Here is a 17,132-nt window from a genome sequence, read left to right on the forward strand (position 1 = left end):
ATAACATCAAGCAAAACAACATGCACATCACAGGAATACCAGAAGGTGAAGTGAGCAAGGGATCGAGAACTTATTTGAAGTAATAATGACCGAAAACTTCCCTAATCTGGTGATGGAAACTGACATACAAGCCCAGGAAGTGCAGAGAGTTCCAACCAGGATAAACCCAAACAGGTCCACACCAAGACACAGTATAGTTAAAATGGCAAAGGTTAAAGACAAAGAGAGAATCCTAAAAGCAGAAAGAGAAAAACAGCAGGTTACATATAAGGGAATTCCTATAAGACTAGCAAATGACTTTTCTATAGAAACTTTGCAGGCCAGAAAGGAGTGGCATGAGGTACTCAAAGTGATGAAAAACAAAGGCCTACAACCTAGATTGCTTTATTCAGCAAGGTTACCATTTAAAATTGAAGGAGAGATCAAGAGCTCCCCTGGAAAGAATAAGCTAAAAGCATTTATTTCCACCAAGCCAGCATTGCAGGAAACATTAAAAGGGCTTCTGTAAGCAGAAGAAAGATGAAAAAAGTCTAACTACGAATAAAATAAAAAAAATTGGCAAGAACTATGTACCTATCAACAATCACTTTAAATGTAAATGGATTAAATGCTCCAATCAAAAGACAGAGGGTGGTTGAGTGGATAAGAAAGCAAGACCTTTGCATATACTGTATACAAGAGACTCACCTCAGATCAAAAGACACACACAGGCTGAAAGTGAAGGGTTGGAATAAGATCTTTCATGCAAATGGAAATGAGAAAAAAGCTGGAGTTGCAAAACAGACTTTAAAATGAAGAATATATTAAAAGACAAAGGTGGGCACTACATAATAATAAAGGGATAGATCCAACAAGAGGACATAAACATCTATGCAGCCAACATAGGAGCACTGAGAAATAGAAAACAGATATTGACTGACACAAAGACAGAGATCAACAGTAACACAATCATAGCAGGGGACTTCAACATACCTCTGATAACAAGGGACAGGTCTTCCAAACAGGAAACCAATATGGAAACAAAAACCTTTTATAACACATTGGACCAGTTGGATTTAATAGATATTTTCAGAGCATTCTACCCAAAAGCTGCAGAATACATGTTCTTCTCAAGTACACATGGAACATTTTCCAAGATAGACCACATGTTAGGCCACAAAACAAGTCTTGATAAATTTAAGAAAATTGAAATCATACCAATTATCTTCTCTGACCACAGTGCTATGAAATTAGAAATCAACTACAGGGAAAAAACAAACAAACAAACAAAAAACCAAAAAACAAAGATACAAATAAACAAACAAAAACTGGAAGACACACGAATACATGGAGCCTGAAAAACATGTTACTAAATAAGATGTGGGTCAACAATGAGACCAAGGAAGAAATCAAAAGATATCGCGAGACAAACGAAAATGAAAACATGATGACCAAAAATCTATGGGATTCAGCAAAAGCTGCCCTAAGAGGGAAATTCACAGCAATGCCAGCCTACCTAAAGAAAAGAGAAAATAAAAAAATCAGCTGTTTATCTTTACACTTAAGGGCACTGGACAAAGAACAGCAAAATAAGCTCAAAGGGAGTACAAGGAAGGAGATAATAAAGATCAGAGTGGAAATAAATGAAACAAAGAACAAAGATAAAAAAAAGAAAAGAAAAGAAAGAAAGAAAGAAAGAAAGAAAGAAAGAAAGAAAGAAAGAAAGAAAATACAAAAGATCAATGAATCCAAGAGCTGGTTTTTAGAGAAGATAAACAAAATCTACAAACTTTTAGCCAGACTCATAAAAAAAGAGCTAGAGAGGACCCAAATTAATAAAATCAGAAATGAAAAAGAAGTGACAACAGACACCACAGAAATACAAATTTTTAAAGAAATTACTATGACCAACTATATGCTAACAAATTAGACAATCTGGGGAAATGGACAATTTTCTAAAAGTATTCAACATTTCAATGCTAACTCAAGAAGAAACAGAAAACTTGAATAGACTAATTAACACCAGGGAAATTGAATCAGTTATCAACAAGCTCCCAACAAACAAAAGCCCTGGAATAGATGGCTTTACAGGTGAATTTTACAAAACATTCAAAAGAGAATTATTGCCTATTCTCCTCAAGCTATTCCAAAAAATCCAGAAGGAGGGAAGGCTCCCAAACTCTTTTTACAAGGCCACTATCACGTTGATCCAAATACATTAAAAATATCATACACCATGATCAAGTGGGATTCATTCCTGTTATGCTAGGGTGGTTCAACATTCGCAAATTAATTAATGTGATACACCACATTAAGAAAATGAGAAATAAAAATAATGATGACATCACTAGATGCAAAAAAAGCATTTGTAAAGATGCAGCAGCCATTTACAATGAAAACTCTTAAGAAAGTGGGAAGTGAGAAACCATATCTCAACATAATAAAGACCATATGTGATAAACCCACAGCTAACATCATACTAAATGGGGAAAAGAGAAAACCATTTCCTTTAAGATCAGGAACAAGGCAAGGTTGCCCATTTTCTCTACTTCTATTCAACATAGTGCTGGAAGTTCTAGCCACAGCAATCAGACAAGAAAAAGAAATAAAAGGCATCCAAATCAGTAAGGAGGAAGTAAAATTGTCATTATATGCAGATAACATGATACTAAATATAGAGAACCCTAAAGACTCCACACACACACACAAAAAAAAAGAAAACAAAAAACTATTAGAATTGATAAATGAATTTAGTAAAGTATCAGGATACAAAATTAATATTCAGAAATCAGTTGCATTTGTATACACCAATAATAAAATATCAGAAGGAGACATTAATTAAACAGTCCCATTTACAATTGCTTCAAAGACTATAAAATACCTAGGAATAAATTTAACCAAAGAAGTTAAAGATCTGTACTCAGAAAATTTAAGACACTGAAAGAGAAATTAAAGAAGATACAAATAGATGGAAACACATACCATGCTAATGGATAGGAAGAATTAATAGAGTTAAAATATCCATACTGCCTAGGGCAATATACAGATTCAATGCAATTCCTATCAAACTACCAAGGACATTTTTCACAGAAACAGAACATATAATCCTAAAATTTATATGGAACTATAAAAGACCCTGGATAGCTTCAGCAATCTTGAGAAATAAGAACATAGTGGGAGGTATAACAATACCTGACAACAAATTATACTACAAGGCTATAGTAATCAAAACAGCATCGTACTGGCATAAAAACAGACACACAGATCAATGGAACAGAATAGAAAGCCCAGAAATAAATCCATGCCTATATGGCCATTTAATCTACAACAATGGAAGCAAAAACTCCTAGAAGAAAAAAATAGGAAGAAAGTTTAGAGACAATACCTGGAGTAAGATTTTTACTGATATATCCCCATGGGCAAGGGAAGTAAGAGGAAAAATAAACATGTTGGATTACATCAAACTAAAAAGTTTTTTCACAGCAAAGGAAACCATGAATAAAACATAAAGGGATCCTACTGAGTGGGAGAAGATATTTGCCAATGACATACCTGATAAGGGGTTAACATCCCAAATTTATAAAAACCTCACTTAACTCCCCCCAAAAAAACAAACAACCCTATTAAAAATGGGTAGAGGACATGAAGAGACATTTATCTAAAAAGGATATACAGATGGAAAATAGACATATGAAAAAAATGCTGAAGCTCACTAATCAGTAGAGAAATGCAAAGAAAAACCACAATGAGATACCACCTCACCTAGTCAAAATGGCTATCATCAATAAATCAACAAACAACAAGTGCTGGCAAGGATGTGGATACAAGGGAACCCTTGTGCACTGTTGGTGGGATTGCAGATTGGTGCAACCACTATGGAAATCAGTATGGAGGTATCTGAAAAAACTGAAAATGGAACTACCTTCTGACCCACCAATTCCACTCCTAGGTATCTATCCGGAGAAAGCCAAAACTGTAATTAAAAAAAAAAAAAAAAAATTAGCACCCCTATGTTTATTGCAGCACTATACATAACAGCCAAGACATGGAAACAACCGAAGTGCCCATCGGTAGATGACTGGATCAAGAAACTGTGGTACATTTATACAATGGACTATTATGTAGCCACAAAGAAGAATGAAATCTTACCATTTGCAACTATACGGATGGACCTAGAGACCATTATGCTAAGTGAAATAAGTCAGACAGATAAAGAGAAATACCATATGATCTCACTTATATGTGTAATATAAATAAAAGATTAAATGAACGAACTAATCAGAAACAACCTCAGAGATATAGAGGAAAAACTGAGGGTTCCTAGATGGGAGGTGGGTGGATATAAGGGGAGGAGGTGAGGGGATTAGAAAGCACAGTTAATAACCACTATATTGCCATGGGGATATGAAAGTCAGTTTGGGGAATATAATCAATAATGTTGTAAAGATTTTGTAGGGTATCAGATGGACACTTGTCTTATTAGCGAGGCCACCTCAGCGATGATGTAGATGCCTGATCACTGCACAGTACACCTGAAGCTGAAGCTGAACAGTAATGAATATCAACTATAATTACATATATACATGTATATATGTATATATATTATTATATATGTATATATATGTATATATTATACATATATATGTATATATATGGTCACAAGAAGTGGATACAGCATTAGGAATAGAGACAGTGGAAAATAATGGCTGTATGCGATGTCAGAGGGGTAGTAGATGGGAAAAGTGGGGTTATCACTGGGTGAGGGATATAAATGATAAATGTCTAACTATTACATTGTTTTGTACACCTTAAACTAATAAAAAACTGAAATGAAAAAAAAAATTACAGTTGATAATGGACTGGATTGTGGTTTAATATATTGTAAAGAATTTTCTAAACCTAAGAATTAAAGTTAATTAATTATGAGGTTAGCAAACATTATTTTCTAAATTTTAGTTATATTCATGTGGATTGCAGAATTATAATAACACTAAAAACACAAATAATGCTGTGAGCATACTCGTATGATGCTAGAGTTTAATACAATTTAATATAGAAGAATGACATGTATATAGAACGATGCATACAGTGTGGATATTAATGAGTTAGAACAGAGTGAACATTAGGAAATAACCACTCCCCAAGTCTAAAAAGAAGAAACTGATAGAACTATAGGTGTTTTCCTGTGGTTTCTTTGAAGATTTTCTCTTTGCCTTTGTTTTTCTGCAGCTTGAATAATTCCCTGTCTGAGAATTCCAAAATCTTTCTATATCTGAGTCTGGTTCTGAGGCTTGCTTTGTCTCTTCAGACTGTTTTTTGCCTGTTAGTTTCCTTGTAATTTTTTTCTTTTTTTTTTGGTAGAAAGCCAAACACAATGTACTGGATAAAAGGAACTGAAAGACTTTAGTGTGTAATTTTTATTTGGCTAGGAGTTAGGCTGTGTTTACTATTGCGGCTGCTGTAGGTGTCAGAGGCTAAAATTTTCTCTGTTGTCTGTTTTTTTTCCTGTTGTGTTTTTTTTCCCCAGCTGTCTTTAAATTTTCCTAGAGACTTCTTAAAAAGGGTCTGAGCCTTGTAATTCTTTCAGTTCTAATCTCCTGTTAAACAGGAGCCCGACTGATGTATTGGTAAGGTGTGGGGTTTCTCTACCGGGGTAAAGAAAACTCACTTGCTAAATTCCTAGCACTAAATGTCAGAAGTTGCCTTGACTTTCTCCAGTAAAGAGGCTGTGTGTGCAGCAGCAGCGGCCATAGTAGGTAAATATTAACTCAAGTTACTGTAAACTGTCATCATTCTTTAAGAAATATGTCTCTTGTTAAGAGACATAATTGTGATGGGTAGAGGGGGCACTGAGAATGAGACGGGCAGTGGCTTATGCTGCTGCATCGTCCCCTGGTCAGGACGTCGTACTCCTTCCACCACAGGACTAGAAGCAGGATGACATGAACAGATGCATCTTTCCAAGACAGGAAAACTTCATTTTCACGCCATGCTATGCCTACATTTAGCGTTATTTTCCTCAGAGTAAATATATTTGAATATTCGGAAACTGTCGTGTTTACCTTCTGTTGTTTTGTTTTTTTCTATCCCTATATCTAATTGCTTTATAATACATTTGCTATTTACCCAGCCCCCTAATAGGATACCAGTTTCCCTAAAACTATAATTCAGCGTTTGAGATCTTAAGGCATGATATTTAATCTGACACCTGAATTAAGTGATAGATTTAGAAGTCAGTCTTTATGTGAGTTAGAAATGAGTATTTCTTGAACTAAGCTATACATTAAAAAATTTGGGTTTTACTTGTTGCATCTTACTTGTATTTCATTAACACATATTCTTACTTCTCCACTACCTATTTTTCCTAGAATTAGTACGCTGTTGGGTTAAGCACTTTAAGAACACACTCACATTAGTTTCTATCGACCTCACTCCCACATTTTTTCTTCTCTTAGGTTGTTTCTCCCCATTTGTTGTCACCAACCACGGTCTCTCAAGCACCGTTTTTCCCCCCACATGACTTCCACTAAAAACAGTGTCATGTTATGATATCAACAGTTTTCATATCTATGTTAGATTTCTTTGTGTCCTTCAGTGCACAACCATTCATTAGTGCAATCTGCAGTTTCGATTAACCATTGCTTTCCTTGGCATGAACAAGGCTGACCACCAGCTCGTATGCCCCAATAGATACCCGTTTCCTGTGGTACACGTACATTTTACTAGAGGAAGTCCAATTGTTATAGAAATTCAGTCTCACCCTGGATCATGCAATTAAAAGACAACAATATTTATAATGTGGTAGTGGTTTTTCTAGATTATGTTGTTTGGCTATTTTTATTTCTGATTATTCTTACTGAGCTATTTATGTTTTACTTTGAGTTTGGCCACCATGCACAAACAAAAATATCCCCTTCACTTTATAGCTAACTTCCAGTTAGCTGGACTTAACAACAAAATATTTGCCTGGAAACTCCAAAAGGACTGTCAACTATAATGTAGTGTCTACTTAGTAAAACCTCAAGGCTATTTCTTAACTCAGCACTTTAAACTGCACTTGAGCAATTTCCCTCAGTTCCATAAAATGAAAAACTGAACTATCCAAGATGTTGTCCACAGTAGAAAATCCTTGAGTTGTGAGCAAACAATTTCCTTTCAGCTCTAGGAATTTAATGACACTTTGAATCAATAAAGATACATGAGAAGAGAGGTTCTAAAAATATCAAGCCGATAACTGTAAACCAAGATTCTTAAGTCACTCGTTAAGAAAAGGACAGCTACAAAACTTGGGACCTTTGGTCACGGGCTTTTTAATAAGAGTGCAAGAGCTTGACTCACTTAGAGGTTCATCATTTTGTTCAAAATAGGAAGATCATCCGTCCCACAGACATATTTTCTCTTGAACTAAAATAACAAATTTTTAAATTAGAAGATTTGAATTACTCGCTATAGAAACAGGCGTAAGCATATATAGAAGCAAAATGAGGAGAGCAAGATTCATGTGAACTGGTTACCTTCCCGACCTGCACAGCTGCAAAGCAAAGAGGTCTCATTTGTATGGACTATTTATATCCAAAGGATTATGTTTCCTATTTTCTCTGCACTAATATTTAAAACTGTATTATTGTAAACAAGAAGACAACAACACACAGTGTGCTTTCCCCTTCTTTGCTTCTTGCTTACATCCTTAGAATAAAACTTGACACAGAAGACCTTTGAGTTCAAACAAAAAGCGATAGCAATTGTTCCTTAATTATAAGGCATGGCATGTTTAAATTGCAAACTCATTTCATAATTTCCAGTGCCTGTTTCATTACATGTGCCAGACTTTCATATTAAATTGTTTAGTTGTCTAATATGGAAACCCCATTAATTCCTCTCTGGATAAACTTGCTAAGCCATTACCTGGATTTGAGTAAAACCCTCCCATCCTTAAGTAGTACAGTAAAATGGTACAACTTTTAGAATCACACTCACACATACACACAGAACGAATACATTCAGAACCTCTCTCCTAAGCTTTTGTCTTTAATTTTGAGGAGCATGTTTAAGAAATGAAAGGATATTCTGTCTAAAAGAATACAAAAGGACTAGTTATAATGCTCAGGGTCATGAGAGGGAATGTTGGGACAGGATGAGAGTGTCTTGCAGGCCACTAAATGGTAATTCCCTTTGGAAACATGATATTGTAGCAGAAAATTCTTAGAGTAGCTCCTGGGCTCCTATGTTCCCTCCTTCTCTAAATAGCCAAAGCCTGGGGGTGGGTTCCCAAAGTCATAACCATAATACCTGACTTTGAGCCAATTCTATTAGCTCTCATAGAAAATGAAATTTGGAAGTAATTTAAGATAAAGAGTCCTTGATATATATATATATATATATATATATATATATATATATATATAGACATATATATATTGACATATATATATTGACATATATATACACACACATATAAATACATATATATGTGTATATATATATATGTTTATATCAGTATTCTCATGCATATTTTTTTTCAAGCTACAGGTGAAGATCCATTAGTGTATGATTAAATCAACTTCCTGGGTTATGACTATAATTATAAAAAATGAATGGAACAGAATAGAAAATAAAGCTCATACATATAAATAAAGCTCATACATGTAAATAAGTATTTTTCATGAGGATTTGATTTTTTATCAATGTTTAGATAGATTGATGATAGATACACAGATACATAGACACGTAGATACATCAATATGTATCTACCAGGTTGTAATGTAAAATATATTCCTTGTAAGGTTTCTGAATGAAAAAAAATTGAAAAGTACTTCTTTTGTAATGAAAAGTCATAACAAACATCTGTTGAGGCCTCGGAAAAGTTTTTCATCACATCCACTCCACAGCTTAGTTGTTAAACTTCCTGGTGCAGTGGAAATTGTAATTGCCTTCCCTGTGTTTTGACAATTATCATTTGGTCTACAAATCTTCTCTCATGAATCCCACGTGCTTTGGAAGACGCTAACCCAAATCTGTGCAATATCATTCCACAGTCACAGTAATTGCTCCTGGAGTGGAGATGTGACCCAGATCAGGGCCTAAGTTCTCTGGACAAGAATTTTTTTTTTATTTTTTTATTTTTTTTTAACTTTTCTAGAAGAGTTTCCATACATGACCTTTTCTCTCTCCCTTGGGATGGACAAGGAAATATATAGCCCCTGAATTTTGTTAGTCATCTTCTGGTACTGTAAAGAAAAGCCATCCTTAAGCTAATGTTAATACAGAGGACAACTCTGTTAATACAGTTTCAACATCTGGCAAATGAGCCTTTCTTTACCCATAGATGGTGTATGCTTCAATCTTTCTTGTCACTTCTCCAAGAAAATGTCATAAGTTCTACTAGCTCTAGTTTCCTAGAAGAGGAAATGCTTTGGGAGTGCATGTATTCTGAAATACTCCGGCCCTGGGTTTTTTCAGCTAAAAGGCACCTCTTTCCTATACCCCTTGTCCTCATACAAGAGACATTCAGATTCCTGACCACAGGGTTTTAAAACCTGTGACCAACTCCTATGATCATAGATAAATGTTAGCTTCAGCTACTCTTCTGACTTGGGTTCTATTTTTCTTTCTGGTCAAAGAATTTCTCTGCCTTGTTTTTTTTTTTTTGCATTAAGTATACATTAATTAAAGTGACTCATTGCACTCCAAATATTCTTGCTCATAGAATAGCTTTACTATATAGGCAAAGGATTCCGGCCACTTGCAACAGGAGGATAAGCCCTAAATGGTGTCCTGAGATCTCAGGCACAGATTTATGTTCCTACCTGCACTGCTGGGCTATGCAGGTCTGCAGATCCTGAACCCCCATTAGCATTCATAGATTCCCTTCAGTACCAGGAAGTTCGAAATCTGCATATGGCGGCACCTCTTAGGAAAGCTGATTATAGAAGTATATTCCAGCTACGTGACCAGCCTAATCTGTCAAAAACTCTCAGGCTTCATTGCAATAAACTCAAGTAAAAAAAATCCAGTAACTGTTACTAAATATTGCTGACAGAGTGCTATGACTTTCTCCCAAACAACTCACAGACCCTCAGTTACATGACGTTATTTTTATTTATTATATTCCATAGCATTGGTCCATAGGTCTTGTCCTGTTACAAGAAACCTTGGAGATAAGCATGTGGTTGATTCAGAATGGCTGAGACTAGCCCATTCCAGGTAGTCTCGGATGCTACTTACCTTCTCTTTTTTGTATTTGAAGAAATGAAAGCTGAGAGGAGTTCAATTACTTGTTCAAGATCACAAGGTAGTAATGAGACCTGATTATTTGGTTATTAAAATTGTTATTGAAGATTAATGAGTCAGAGGACATGGTTGGATCTTTACATATTGAGGTGAAGTGTTTTCACATAAAAGTCTGTCCTCATTCAGTCTGTGGGTTTGTAATGTGGATAGTTTGGATGAGAATACTATGAGTGTTATTTTCTTCATTTCTTAGAGCCAAGAGAAATATGATGTCATAAATACCTAACCTGTGCTACTCATATCATGGACAGCTTTGATTAAATGGTTTCTTTAACAAAAGTTTACATAGCACATATAACAGTGCCTTATGCATATTAGCAATGCAAAAATATGTATTGACCTTAATTTTCATTGGATAAAACAATAAATAAGGTGGAATGAAAAAGGCCATCTCACGCATATTGTTTATTTGAAGGATCTTTAAGAAAAACTGGAAAAGACAACCTAGAGGATTTATATTTTGTATTTTTTCCAAGATAAGCAATGTTTGGTTCTTTTTTGAAGAAGGTATGTATTCATGTATCAGTTTCCACTTACAGAAATGTGCAATGTTTATTGCTGCTTGTGAAACCCACCCAAGAGGGTTAATTTCCTCAATGCTAGTAGAGATACTTATGTGTAATTAAATCAATGGTTACTGTAGAAAAGTAAAACCGTAACTATAAAAATAAAATAAAAATTTAAAGTACAGAATGCAGTAGCGACCCAAGTATTCTATTAAAAACATGTCCTACAATAATATAATACACTTGAAGGGAGTCACGGTAAACACGGAGTACAGAGAAGAATGATGCGAATGCGATGGTCAGTTACATTTTGTTTTGAAGAATTCAGGAGGTTTTTAAACGATGAGCAATAAAGTAGAAATAAGTATATAAACATTGAATGTATGACTGACTCTACCACTACATATTGTGAAAGTACACTATTGTATATTTTCTACTTTATCACATGGAGGTGTTGAACTACCTCATCTTAGGCGTTTAGAATTATATGATTTGTCCACCCATAAAATAACTTTTCACACCAGCGTATACTATTTAAATGTTTAACAATGCCTTATGAAACAATAATCTGGTAAGCAGTGTACGGCATCCACTTTGACAATGAAGTATAATCGATTTTGTTGCTTTTACTTTCAGTTTTTAAGTAACAAAGACTGAGAGTACATTAGTTAATGAAAATTATTGAAGTAGGTAAAATGGATGTTATGCAGTTCATCCACCATTCCAACTACACTCAAAACCTTCATCCTAGGCTCTGGATTTACTGCCCTTTAATACTTCATAAAGCTTTCCTAATAATCAATTCGATACCATTCATTGTAACATCTCCTCTGTGCATTTTTCTATAGTTTCAATTCTCAGACTTAAGTGGATAATAGGTCACAAATCTGACAAATTGTTCCCTAGGAATTTGTTAAATGGGTGCTGTTTTTCTCCTATTGTATCAATCCCTTGCACAAGAAATAATTTATATTTTAAGGTAAGACTTGCAGAGAAAATGCCCTATTCCCAAAGTGTAGCTAAAATTTCAGGCCATTATGTCTGTGAAAAATAAATTTGAGCACCAGTTTTCTTGGTGTCATTTTCATCACCACAGAAAAGGTATTTTAAGAACAATCCAACATTATCTCTACACGGAAACTTCCTTGTTCTAGATTGTCAGACCTAAAATCTTGGAATCATCCTCTAATGCTCTGCGTCTGTTTACTGAATGTATTCCCACATTCAATCAGTCATGAAATCTAGTCATAACTAATGCCAAGTTATATCAACAATTCATTTATTCTCAATACCTCAACTGCTACTGTGTTCTGGCCTGACTCCAATGTCTTTTGCTTCAGTCACTGTCTCCCTGATTTTACCATTATGTCCCTTCAGTCTATTAAAAAACAAAACAAATAACAGTGATCCTACTCCAAAGGAGGTGTGATCATGTCCTTCTCTGCTTAACATATCTTCTCACAGTAAAAAGTCCTTGCAAGAACCTAGAGTACTGATGCTTTTGTTTCCTCCTTCTGGTAATTCCTCCTACTCTCTCACTTGCTCACTCTGCTCAGTAGAGCTGGTCTCCGGGTTTCTCAAACACATCAGGCACGCTACTGCTTCAAGTCCTTTGAATTTATGTTTTCTTTGTTTCAATGGCCTCTTTCCCAGACAAATGACTGGTTGACTAACTTCATTCCTTTCAGGTCTTTGTTCATACGTCCCTTGGCAAACTGTACTTCTCCTCATCTTTCCTTGTTTCAGATTTGCCCTTTGTTACTTTTCAATGCAAATATGACAGTGATTTACAGAAACGTTTTCTTTATTTGTAAAATAAATTCAATCAATTGTGGGAATTGAAAGAATCACGACCCTCCATGTTTGATGATGCTACCAGAAAGTATTTTAATTGCATATATTACATAAAACTTTGTTTTTCACTTTGCAAGTGTTGTGAAATTTAGACCATATCAGACAAGGGTTATTTGTGCAATGTTTGTTAATAAGAACCAAGGCCCCCTAAATACACTGAGTGAAACTATTTAAGCTAGGGATAACATTTATTTTATTGCAGAATAACGAGAGAAAACCAAAATCTACATTTAAGGTGTTTTTTTTTTTTTCTTTTCTGTTTTTTTCCCTGTGATTATATCACTTTGACTGGAACTATTATTCAATAGAAAAGTCCTTCAAATGTAATTGCAAAGTCAGGGACCTACAGGGAAATAGGGATCAAAAGCTCTCATCACTCCAGATGCTACAAAGCCTTCCCTTCCAGATGCTACTGATTTTACTCCCCAGGTATTTTTAAATTAGGAATCTGTCTTAGCTAGTACAGGAAGACAAGAGGTCAAGCTAAATCAGATGATTCACCTAAACCCATTGAAAAAGGAAAGTGTCCTAGGAGTCTTGTTGCTATTGTAAAGGATTATTTAGTGAATCCTATTGCTGAGTTTCTAAATATCTCAGCAGTTTGACAAAACCTGATATCTTGGCTTGATCGGGCCAGACTCTGAATATAGTGAACCTTTATCAGAAAGTCTGGAATCACAGCAGCTGCTCAGAAATACTGATTACTGCTTACTGGGGAAAAAGCAGAAGTGTAGCTGCACTGACTAGAACACCACTGTTAAGCTTTAAGGACTGACTGACTTCGCAGCAAAAACCAAGGTGACATAGTTACGTTTTTGTTCCTAAATTATATTAATAACTACTTATAAACATGACTTTATAAGATGACTTTAGAATATACATTTTTGTATGAGTAGTCTAAAAAGAATGAAGAGCATGATCTTTAAAAATACCATGGCATGAATAAGGTTATATTAATGAACTTTTCTTTCATTGGTTTTTGTTCATATTGAGTTTATAGAGCAAAGCCAATGCATACCAAAAAATATATTAGATTATACTTTCTCTTCCTAACTTAGAAAGGGCTAATTATTGACAAACATCAAAGGTTGCTCTCAGATATTTGTATCCAAAGAATGTGAGCAGAAATCAGGGGATATGTGTTTATTGACCCTTTATTCTAAGCACTCCCAAATATTCCACATCATTCGGGCAACTCAGTCGTGCTAAAATCAAATTCATACTTACCCAAAGGAGAAATGAATTCTCACAGAAGGAAAGGGAGGCGGGAGGTGAGAAGGATAAAAAAGAGAACAAAATTAATTGAAGTAAAGGCTTTCTAAAATTCTGGTGGTTATTTAAGTGCCCAAGTGAAGAATACTTTTCAAAAAAACTAGTATCATTCTTAGCAGAACTTCAAGTACATATGACCACAAACTAGCTGGCTGACATCAGGCAAGTTACATAAACTCTTTGTCTTTTCATGCTCTCATCTTTGATATGATGACAACTGATATCAATCAATCAAATTTGGTATCAATACTCACACTTGTATGTTGTGAAAACTAAATGAAACAATCTTAACTAATAATGATAATACTAAATATGACTTGTATAGTTGTTGCTATGTAGGGACAATAATAGCCACAGATGGATTTATTGGAAGGGCTAAATAAGATAATACATTTAAGATATTGAAGAGGCTCAAGACAGGTATTTATATATACAAAAAACAAATGAAAAAACAACAACAAAAAAATCCTTTCAATTCCATTTTTTTATTGCTTTACAAATTATTTGTTTTTTACTAATACATCTACCCATACTGAGAAGGTGGTAGTAACATTGTGCATATGAACTGAAACAAGGGAGGCTTCACTGTTCAAATGTGATTTATAACTTGGAATTTTTCTATAAATATGTCAACTATTTAAGATTATCCAAATGAGGGAAGTCATTCTAGAACTGTAAGAGTACAGATTCAGAAATTCTAGGAAAATATGGGATTTTAATGATTGTTTTAAACCTGAAAACATAAAATGCTTTGACATTGAAATAAAGCTTTATGTTTGTTTTTCTTACTTACATATTTTAAAATGAAGGAATGGAGGAAATATAAAATAAAATGGAGGAAATATAAAATAAAAACACATATTTAAATTAAAAATACAAACGATATATATGAAAATATAAGTTGCAGTATCTATATTTTACTTCTGTAGCTAAAAGATATATGAACAAAATAATTTTTTGTTCTTTAATACATATTTTCCCTGAACAGTTTTATGTGTCAGCATAAACAAGGTGTTGACATCTGAAGGATGTCTATACATTGACCTTTATAACTGTAAGGCCTTTACCACCTTTTCAGAAATTTTCATAATATCAATAATTAATTCCTTTTGTTGGTTCTCCATTTGTTCTAACATCTAGAAACTTCACTAAATTTAACATAGTGGTTTATGAATTGATCCTCTGATTGAAAGGTTCTAAATTGGGTAGATAAGAAGAATATACATGCAAAAAGTAAAAATGTGTTATATGATCTACAGAACAGATTTAGTAATCTTCCATACCAAGAAATTATAAGCAAAGTTTTCATCCTGGATGCATGTTTTAAAATGTTTAGGTAATGGTGAAGAACATATTAAAATTTAAATTTCAATAGATTTTTTAATTAACATAGCAACTTATATAATTAATTTCTAAGGTCAAACTAAAATCTGTATAGATCATTTTCTTAAACCATAGAACAAAGGAAAAAGTTCATACCATTGCTAACTGGTAAGTACAATGTTTATTGTCACTATTTTTCATCTTGCCCACCATTATTTTCATCCTTTCTTATTTTCCCTCTTGTTTTATTACAATGCTGTTGTTGTTTTTTTAAATTTTATCATTTGGTTCAAGCCATGAAAAATATGTAGAATAAAATTCTGTTGATTTGTCTTGAAACTTTTGAGTACTCAAGAGTTTATAAAATTTTGGATTCATATTTATCAGAAAATAGCTCTGAACAGCTAAGTGACACTATTTTTTCTTAAGTAGATTCCTTGCAGTCCACAGTAAACTAGAAAGTATTTTATAAATAACTATTTCAGAATGTAATAGAAAAAGATGATATTTGCCAAAGTCAATAATATAGCATTCAGGGAACTTAGAATAAGTAGAGGCAGGCTCTCCCCACACCCCAACCCTGCCAAAATGGTAATGTTTTGCTCTGTTACAAAGAAGCAAATGCTAATGTAATAGAACAAAGACAATTGACTTTGATATATTCTTCATGCATATCAGTCGGTTATTGTACTGTACACAGCTTTCTATAATATGTATATGAGACCATTACATTGGTCTCATATACATATTGCAAATTAATACAGTTCACCTATTATATATTTTTGAAAAAATTTAACTCAAGTGCCAATTTTAAAATGTCACAAATAAAAATGATTTTCTATTAATATGTAGTAATGATAAATTATTTCAGAATTCTAGATTTTTCAGGAGCAATTTTAAATGATCCTCTTATCACTTAATTAAATAAGAACATTTTGCAATAGGTGCCTGTTTGTAATAATATTAAGTCATTTGGATTAAACTTTTGATTGACTATTTCTAAAAAGGAAATATTCTGAAAGTGCTGTTTTACCTTTATTGCAATTATGTTTTTCTAAGAAAATTTTAGGAAATGCTTTTCCTGTCATAACCATAACTTATATATCTGATTTTTGAAAATGTCACCGATTTATTTTAATTGTAAAAAAGGAAAATGCATTTATCTGTTGAATGACAGGGATTATTAATAGTCAATTTTAAGAGCTAAATGGCAAATTAATGCCTTCATAAATCAATATGAAATCTGCAGGAAAAATAATTTTCTTAATAATTTTTTCTTACTCAGCTTTAGGCTCTGTTTTTTGAAGTTGTGAAGTTTTCAAGAGATTTTCACTTTGAATAAATTATTATGTGATATTGTGTATGATTTTAGTTACCATTGGGACCAAAAATTTAACTTAAAAATTGTACTCGTCAAGAACGCTATTCCCAACAGATTTAAGTGTGAACCATAAATCCTAAAAATAGCATGGTTAATGTTACTATGGCTAACCCCAAATCAGGTTTTCTTCCCCATCCTGGCATAGGGAAGACTTGAACTTGCCAGCTCTATTTAAATTAGGCCATAGCCAAATGGCTTTTTTTTGACATTGAATATAAGCAAAAGTAATAGCTATTACTTCTGGGTAGAAACATTTAATTTCTCATCCTTGATTCTCTGGAACCAGGCCATGTAAGCATGTAAGGAAATGATTATAAGGAAATGTCACTGAGACCAAAGTAATATAAAATACTAAACTCTTGCATGATTGAGAATATTTGAGACTAAGGAATATTTTTTAACCATGTATTGTTGTTTGTTACCACAACATACCTAGCCTAGTCTAATATACATGGCATTGGAATAAATTCATGATTAATACATTTACCTCAGCTAATGTAACTAAACCAAGAAAGTCAAAGTCAAAT

This window comes from Rhinolophus sinicus, linkage group LG04 (assembly GCF_036562045.2).
Source record: "Rhinolophus sinicus isolate RSC01 linkage group LG04, ASM3656204v1, whole genome shotgun sequence".
Taxonomy (NCBI): Eukaryota; Metazoa; Chordata; class Mammalia; order Chiroptera; family Rhinolophidae; genus Rhinolophus; species Rhinolophus sinicus.